Source organism: Nycticebus coucang, chromosome 21, assembly GCF_027406575.1.
Source record: "Nycticebus coucang isolate mNycCou1 chromosome 21, mNycCou1.pri, whole genome shotgun sequence".
NCBI lineage: Eukaryota > Metazoa > Chordata > Mammalia > Primates > Lorisidae > Nycticebus > Nycticebus coucang.
This window is the reverse complement of record NC_069800.1, coordinates 63179975-63189124: the sequence shown is the minus strand read 5'-3', so window position 1 is coordinate 63189124 and position 9150 is coordinate 63179975.

The following is a 9150-nucleotide window of genomic DNA, read 5'->3' as shown; positions in this document are numbered from 1 at the left end:
TCAGAGACCTCCAGCTACTTCCATGTGCCACTCTTCCTATTTAGAGTTTCTTCATTATCAACCTTACAACAAAAAGTAGCCAAGCCAACTCCCAGGCATGGCATTGGAAGCTCTCTGACACTGAGCTCCTAGCTCCTCCCTGCTCCCTGATGAGCAGCCCATGATCAAGCCACACTTTCATCTTCCCTGTCCGCTTTGAGCTGTGGTCCCTGGCACAGGGCAAAGCCTGAGCAACACCATATAGAGTAGAGCTTCAGCCTCCGGAAGGCAGGTCTTTTTGTCTGCCCCACCCCCACCCCAGTGCCTAGCACAGAGCAGATGCTAAAAAAATAGCTGTCGAATGAGTGAAAGGAATTCCTATGAAACCCTTGGCTTTCCCAACATAAAAGTCAACGTTAATTGGATCTTATTTTCTTCAAAAGATTAGACAGCAGCTGAATGTTTTCACACATTTGTAAAGGGTACTGACAGTGTATATGAAGAGCACTCTTTTTTTTTGTTTGTTTGCAAATTCACTGCAGACAATCACACAGCCGCCCCATAGTCAGACTCAGTTGGCTGGGGGGAGTCCTCCCGGGAAGGTGGGAGATTAAGGCTGAGTCCTGACTGATGAAATAGGACTTGCACAGGCCGAGAGGTCAGGGGATGGCATCCCACGTGGGAACAGACCCTGAGAGAAAGCACAGAAGCTTAGTGTGCCCAAGAGGCTGTGCACAACACCACTGTGGTTCCAACAAGCCCCCTGGTAAACAGGGGAGGCGTGGGGGAGGGGAGACTGGAGTCTCTGGTTCACTCCATAGAATCTGGCAGACTGAAGAGAGACCTAAGAAGCATTTCAGAAAGCTAGCTCTAGCAGTTTTGTGTACAAAGAGTTGGAAGATGAGAGAAACTATCGGTGGAGAGGTCATTTTGGAGATTTTTTTCCTTTTAGAATTCTTCTGTATTTAAGAATAGACCAAATAACCCTGACAGACTCAAGAAAGGATGAATGAGATGATTCAATTTAACCAACATTTATTGAGCACTTAATACACACAAAGCAAGAGAAAATGTTAGATGCTTGTTGAAAGCAAATATTGGTGATTCTGGTTTTAAGCCATCCCTGAATTGAAGAAATCCAAACTAAACAGAACACTAAGGAATTATTCCACTTCAAATGCCTGCCAATTTCCTCAAGATGCAGGCTCGTGACAGATACAAATATATTCCAGGAAAGTACTTCCCCCTTTCCCTGCAGACATTACAGGCTTTAACATAAATAAGACAGACATCACTTTGTTTAGATAAATTTTTATGAACATATCAATCCATGGCTTAGTATATATTCCACTGTCAATGAAAAATTCACCTCTATTTAATTTTCCTTAAAAATGAATGTTTAAAACAAATTACCAGATCTTTAATGCAACCCAAGAAGCAACTTATGTTTTTGATGACTCTGAAACCCATTCCACACTTAACTGGGTGTTCAGGCTCAGCTCAAAGGTTGAAGAAAAGATTAAAAACTTCTGGAAGAAATCAGAATAAAGTTCCCAGGACTTATTTGGAAGTTTTTTGGTACAGTTCACATTCCAGGACACATCTGTAAAGTCATGTCCCTTAAGATGGCTCCAGGCATCTGAAATGTGCATTTATATATTAATTTCATGCCAGAGTTCACCCATGTAAAATCTCCTAAGGCCTGAGCTTTAGCTGATCTCCCCATGAGGCTCTTAGATTCCATCATATCTGGTATTTCAAAGAAACACTCATTTCCTTGGCACACTCGCTTCATGCTCTCTGGCATAATCATTTATTCATTCAACATCCATTTATTGAACATCAGCTCTGAAAAGCACCAGGCCCAAGGGCTGGGCGAGGTGGCTTATGCCTATAATCCCACTCTGGGAGGCTGAGGTATGTGGATTGCCTGAGCAAGAATAAGACCCTGTCTCTAAAACTAGCCAGGCATTGTAGTAGAAACCTGTAGTTCCAGTTACTTGGGAGGCTGAGGCAGGAGGATCACTTGAGCCCAAGATTTTGAGGTTGCTGTGAGCTATGATGCTATGGTATTCTACTCAGAGTGACAGAGTGAGACTCTGTCTCAGGGGAGGGGGGAGTGGGGAATAGAAAGAAAAAAGCTCTGTCAGGCTTTAGGGATGTGATGGTGTGTGTGTGTGTACATGCACAGGTGTGTGGTGGGGGAGAAGAGGAACACATGTATTAGTAAAATCCAGAGATCCAGTCACCGAGAAAAGCTGAGTCAGAGAAGGCCCCTTGGACTAGGAGGAAGCTTTGAGCTGCGTCTAGAGGCCTGGGTTAACATGAGCTAGGCATTCTGATCCCTTGGCAAGGAATTGTTTGTGCGAAGGTCTGAAGCATTAAATAAAGGTCATGTCCATTCTGGCACCATCAGCAGTTCATATGGCTGGACATAAAGTGCATGCCTACAGAGTTTGCACTTGTGGGTCACTGAAGGCCAGAGGAAGTGCTTCTGTCAGGCCCTGATGGGAAATAAAGGCAGAGCTCCTTCTGGTGGAGCCCACCTGCTGCCTCGTGAGCCCAGACCAAGCAGAGGTAGGCTGGGGGGCCAGGGACCTCTCCCTGCAGCACCATCTGAGGGTGCCCGCACCTTCCCTCACCGTGGCCAGAGGAGATGCTCCCCCCATCACTTTTTGTAACTAGTGGCACTCTACATGTGACCTGTACTAGGTGTTCCCCGAAGGAATGAAAAAGAACTTGTTGCTATGAAAAGCACATGTCTATAGAAACCCTTTGGAAAAATTCATTTATTTATGAAAAAAGATTAATAACATAATGAATGCATATATACCCTTCACCTAGATTCATACACCTAAAGATATGTATGTGTACACACATACACATTTAAGTATACAGGCATACCTCAGAGATACCATGCCTTTGGTTCCAGACCACTGTTAATGAAGTGACAGCTGCGTGTACGCAGGCCTCTGCGTGGGTGTGTTTGTGCGTCCATACATTTGTTCCCTCTGTAGCATTTAAAGTAAGTTGCATACACTCACCCTCATCTTAGTGTATCTTTCTAAAGAACAAAGATTACTAGCCGACATCATCATAATATCCCTATCACACATGTGGAAGTTTAACACCCAAACAATAACATTATCCCATGTAACAGTCTACAGGCTATACATCCCATATAATCCAATGTCAAAGACGTTAAAATTTCCTTAATTGTCTCCAGGTCCTTCATGGCTTTTTCTATCTAAATCCAGAACCCAAATAAGGATCAGGCATTCCATTGGATTGTCAAGCCTCTCTAGTTTCCTTTAATGCAGAACAATCCCTGCCTTTGTCTCCCAGGACATTGGAATGTCCTGTAGAAGGTCTTACAGCCTGGGGGTGGCACCTGTGGCTCAAAGTGAGAGGGCACTGGCCCCATATGCCGGAGATGGTGGGTTCAAACCCAGCCCCAGCCAAAAAATGCAAAAAAAAAAGAAAAAAAAACAAGGGTGGTGCCTGTGGCTCAAAGGGGTAGGGTGCTAGCCCCATATGCTGGAGGTGGCGGGTTCAAACCCAGCCCTGGCCAAAACCTGCAAATAAATAAATAAATAAATAAAACAAAGAAAAAAAGAAAAAGAAGAAGGTCTTACAGCCTGGATTCTTCTGTTTCCTTATGATTAGATTTGAGTTAAATGTTTTTTGGCAAAAATACATGCTGTGGTTCCCACCGTAGCTCACCAGGACGCACAGAATCTGTGTCCCCATTATCGGCCAAGTGGGGTCTGCCAGGTCTCTTGTGGTAACAGCATATTTCCCCCTTTATAACTAATAGAATTAAAATCAGTTTCCCATTTATCATCTGCAGCATGACACTTAAGACTATTAGAAAAACGTTCTGAGTCCCAACAACATTTTCCCCGATGTCTTTGGCATCAGTGGTGATCCCTGCCCAAAGCAAGTGCTGCTGCAGTCTCATCGGGCTCTGGCTTCCCTTCTGCATTTATTACCAGGTGCTGTTTGACACAGATCTTCCCTCTCTCCCCAGGACCAGCTACATAATGTGTGGAGTCCAGGGCAAAATGAAAATGTGGAGCCTCTTTAAACAAAATAAAACACAATTTTGAGATGCCAATAGCAGAGTATCAACCCAGACCCAGGACCCGAACGCCTGCAGGCCTGGGAAGCCAGCCTGCCAGGGTGTGTATGTGTGGGTCATTAAGTATCCTTGCTCCAGGTGTCCTCACTTAGGCCAGCAAGATCTCCATCAGGCTGCCTGCTGTGTCTTGACATGTTCTTTGTTGTTTTTGAGGACTTTTGCCTATTCTGGAACAGTAGGCTGGTCCCCAAGCTGGCTTGGTTCCCTCCTCACCCCAAACCCACTTACCCCTTTCTCCAAGAAACTTAGGCTTCTTTTGGTGGGGACAATGGTTGGGTGGGAACCCAGCTCTGAGAGCACGTGGATTCACCACTACCCAGATGTCACTGCTGGAGATCAGAGGTGGATTCTTGTCTTTTTAGTGCCATGGGTTCACTCTGATTCCTCTAACTCAAATCCCACACTACTGGGCTCTTACTCACCTGCCACTGTCACTGTGCCCATGGCAAGGAGCCTGGCTTCAAACCCTCCTCCCGGATACTTGCTCACTGACAGCCTCCACGACGGACAACAGAATGACCACAGGGAGGTCAAGGTCTTTACATTCTTCCTGTTCTTAAGAGTGTACCCCACTGATATATTCGAAATCGACTTTGTGCAGTTTAGCAATGTGAAGTACATCCAGGTTCATGCGTTCGCATAGGACGCTTTCATTCTTTTTTCATGTTGTTTTTTGAACATAAAACATTGACATAGTTCAAAAGTCAAAACCGTAAAAAGCAATGCTGTGAGACGCCTCCCCCCCAGCCCTGACCTTTCCCCACTTTTCCTCTAACCTTCACAGATAACATGTTTACCCCCATACGCAACCATTTTTGTTTGCCTTTAGTTTATCTTTCCTGTTTCTTTTGGAAGGAAATAAGATTATATATATTCATGGATCTTACACAAAAGGTAGCATACTACATGTAATCTTTTGCACTTTGCTCAAAAAGCACATTTTGTAACCTAATCTGTAAACAGTGTGTTTTTACTTTCTGCTATCAGCGGGACGAGAGACTATGTTAATAAAACATGCAGGCAGAGCCATTTATTAACAACAAAAAGTGTTGCTTCTAGTATTGGTTTTTAGGACTTCTTGATAAAATGAGGGGGCCGAACTGGTTGCTCTCTGAGGCCCCTCGCCGTTCTAGCAGCCTAAATTACTCTCCCAGGAAGGGGACAGGACAAGACAGCAATAACCTGCATGTCTCAGGAACTAAATTCCTATTTACTTCTGAACACCAGCAAAATTATTTTTGTAGCTGCAAAAGTTTTCAAGGGCACCTTGAAGACCTGCGCCCTGGGATAGGGAAGCTGCGGCAGGAAGGGAAAGAGAAAAAATTAACAGACCAAATGTGGTCCCACATTCCTGTAAGCAAACTCAACATATAAAAATGGAGACTTATAGAAAAACAAAATTAGAGGGTAAATGTTTGTTTTGATCAAGAAATCTTTTCTTTAGGAAAACCTTCACTCACAGGATCCTTTTAAATAGTACGTTTCTCTGGCGCAGTGAAAATGATTCAATCTTCAAAAACCTGAGTCATATTTTTCCCAGAAATACCCTTGTGTTTATTACACATCTATCTATCTGTCGTCTCTGAATGGAGATCTTTTAAAAAGTAAAAAGAATCATGAATCTGTTACCAGGGATTTGGGCAGCTAAGCAGTGCGAGGGAAGAAAAAAATGAACCAGAAATTGTTAGGTTTTTTTTTTTAAGGGCAATGAAAAGGAAATTCAATCTTTTTTTCCTTATGAAATCTGGAAAGTTCCCTATTTGGGGCTGGTTCATAGTAATGGATGGGAAGTACTGAAGTGTACCAACCTTACTTGTATTACAAAGAAGATTAAAATGCTAGATTTGAAATAAGATCACTTATCCGTTCTCAACAATTTACAAACCTTGAGTGACATTATAACCCAAACAGAGTAAAAAGCATGCCAGTCAGGTTCATGGTTTTCCTAACATCTTCATAAACTCGGTAATACTTAAACATTAGCTATGAGAGCCACAAAAGGACATTTTGAAGTCTTTGTCTTAACATGTAAGGAAGACACAGTCAACGCATACTATAGAGTACTGTTTTTAAAACAGGATTTATTTCTTACATCATAAACTCGGCAGCACACGAAACCAAATAGTGTATACACCTTTTTCTTTCCTTTTTAAATGAGAGGCTACTTTCCATTTCCAGTACTCCAATACCTGGGGCCCCAGAAAAGTAGAGCTAGTTGGTATAGCAGGGACACAGCTGTCTATTGAGACTACAGCTCTCCAGGGGGACTCTGGGGATCTAAGGAGAAGGGTGACAGGGTTGGCAGCCAGCTTAGGGCCTCCCCAAGTTGGGGTTGGTCGAGGCTCTGCTGGTTTATGCCCACCATTGCTGGGGACTCTGGTACCTCACTATTGTGCCCAGACATGACATGTGTGCCTTAACCAGGCACAACGTGAGTGCCCAAGTCCTGTGTAAATTTAATTATTAGCATGAACTGAAGGTACTGTCATTGTTTAACTCATCCGACCTTTTAAATGGATAACCAACCTTGAGGCTTAATTGGATTTAAAAAAAATCAATTTCTAGACATTGCATAGTGTTGAAATGAACTGCTGCATTCTCAGGCAATTGTAAAATCAGTTCGGCCGCTGACTATTTTTTATTATTTACAACTTTAAAATGACATTATCCATCTCGGTAAGTGTTTTATGTACACATACACCTTTTATAAACAACCGCAAACACACATATGCGTCCACCAAGTCACGTCACAAAAGAATCCTTCTTTTCTGCTTGGCAGCGGGCTGATTCATCAGCCGCAGTCTCTTCACACCAATTACACAAAAAACTGAACTGGGGATAATGACATGCCACTGTTTGCAAATCTCTCTTAGCCTCAGCCAGTCTCATCTTTGTAATAAGAAAAAAATCCTTGAGGAAGCTTTTTACCAAATCACATCTTGACCATTAAATCTTTCTCGAAGAAGGTCATTTAATTTTATGGAAAGAAAGAAATGAACAATTAAAATGGCATAAGCAGAAACAGCACCAGTCTGGAAACCAGAAAGCCCCCTGGTTCTAGTTCAAGTCTCCTGACCTTGGTGAGCTCTCTGGTGGGTCTGTTTCCCCATCCGGAAAAACAGGAAGATCTATGGTAAAGGGGAGATGTTCTCTTTTCCCCACAGATGATGAAATTGGAGGTCTATTATGGTGTCCTGAGTCAAAACACCAAGCTAAAAAAGAATGAAAAAATAAACCATTTGATTCCTTCGGCACTTCCTCTGAGAAAAAAGAGGCCAAATGATACAAACCAGAGCCCTCTGCCTCTTGTTATAACATCTATAAAATGAGAGCAATAGTGATTACTAATGGCGGAATTTGGATGATTAGCTAAAAGCAATTATAGAATTATAGTTGACAAACAGAAAATGCTAAGCCCAGTGGTCTATTTTAACTGAGCCTCATTTAAATGGTCCATTTTAGCCAGGATTAGGGCGCTGAAGTAGAGAGCCATACAATTACCCTGAGTGTTCAGGACAGTCCATAGAGCAAATTTGGACAATTGGACAAATGATTATTTTCTTTTGCCTCAATTGACCAGATAATTGTGCACAAGTCTCTGCCATTTGACTCTGTGGAATGTGCCTTTGTGTACTAATAGCACCCAGCCCTAGACTGGCACCGTGACATCTGACCCAGGGTGGTGTGGATTTGGGGACAAGATGCACACCGTTGACATCTACTGTCTAACTCTTGAGTCCTAAACTGGGAACACTTTCACACGAGCTAGAAGTCCCTGCATGCCCAGCCAGGGTCCCCATCAGTCCATTCTAATACCTACTGTTTGGGAGGAGGTCGTTTTCCCTCACTTTCAAAATGGAATCAAACAAAAACACCAGGCAACAAGATTAGAGATGGTATCTGGCTGGCCGAAAAATTTGGAAAGGAAGTTTTTAAGGGCTTATTATACCCAGAGATGTGTAATTTTAGGCACCATTTGTAAGCATGCACGGTGTTAAATTCTGAAATACAGCTAACAGCAGATCTGTTAACCAGGTCTGCCTACCTAAATCTCAGAAGAAATGGAAAGTCTTAAGGACTCAATGAATTAGAACCACTGAGAGGCAGGAATTCTTGGTGCTGACCGTTTCCCCCACACCCAACCAATGCACATTCCCTTCTGTGAAAATCTCTCCTTATGGTTCCCACATGGTCTGACTACGATAAGAGATCCTGATGATCAGAATTCACGCAGCACACAGAATAACACTCTACCCTATTAAATTCAGATACAAACTGTGCTAGGCTCGGTAAGTTATTGTGCTGAGGCAACAGAGCTGCGACAGACAGACTGGGAGGATTCTGGATCACTCAGACTTTTTGTGGTGATCAAACTTCTATAGCATGTTCACTAAAATCAGCAGGGCATATCAGTGGCCAGCCTGCTTTTTCCCCACAGTCAAGGTTAGCATTCAAAGGTACCCCCGGTAGTCTGCCACTTCCAGGGTTGCAGACAAGTCACCCCTCTAGGCTGGGACTGAGTCTTTGTGGCTCCTCACTAGACAACAGTGCTGGGCCACTGAGACTCAGCCAGGAACAACAGCCCAGGAAGTTTCCCAGGAAGTTTTCACCTTGTGCACGTTCATAGCCTGTACCTTCACCTTCAAGGTGAGGGGCTTAACATTATTACCACTGCTCAGAATGTTCTGGAACCCTATGGCAAACATCTGTTTTTTTGGAGGTGGATCTGATTCTTGGACAGAGCCTATGGCTGATGTGCTAGTTGGGGAGATGGAATTTTAAGCCAATCAACAAGGCCAGAGCACAACAAGAGGGGGTTGTTGCTGTGTGTGGTTTGTCAATAGGCTCTGCAGAGAGCTGCAGGAACACCACGGGCAGCTCAGGCTGGATGCCTGGTATCCCAAGGCTGTCACCTGGACAGCTCCTGCTTTTGTGTGCATTGACTCAGGGGTTTAGCTAATTAAAACACTTAATACCCCCTTCATATTTCGGTACCACATCTGCCCCCCAGACATGCATATATGTGAAAG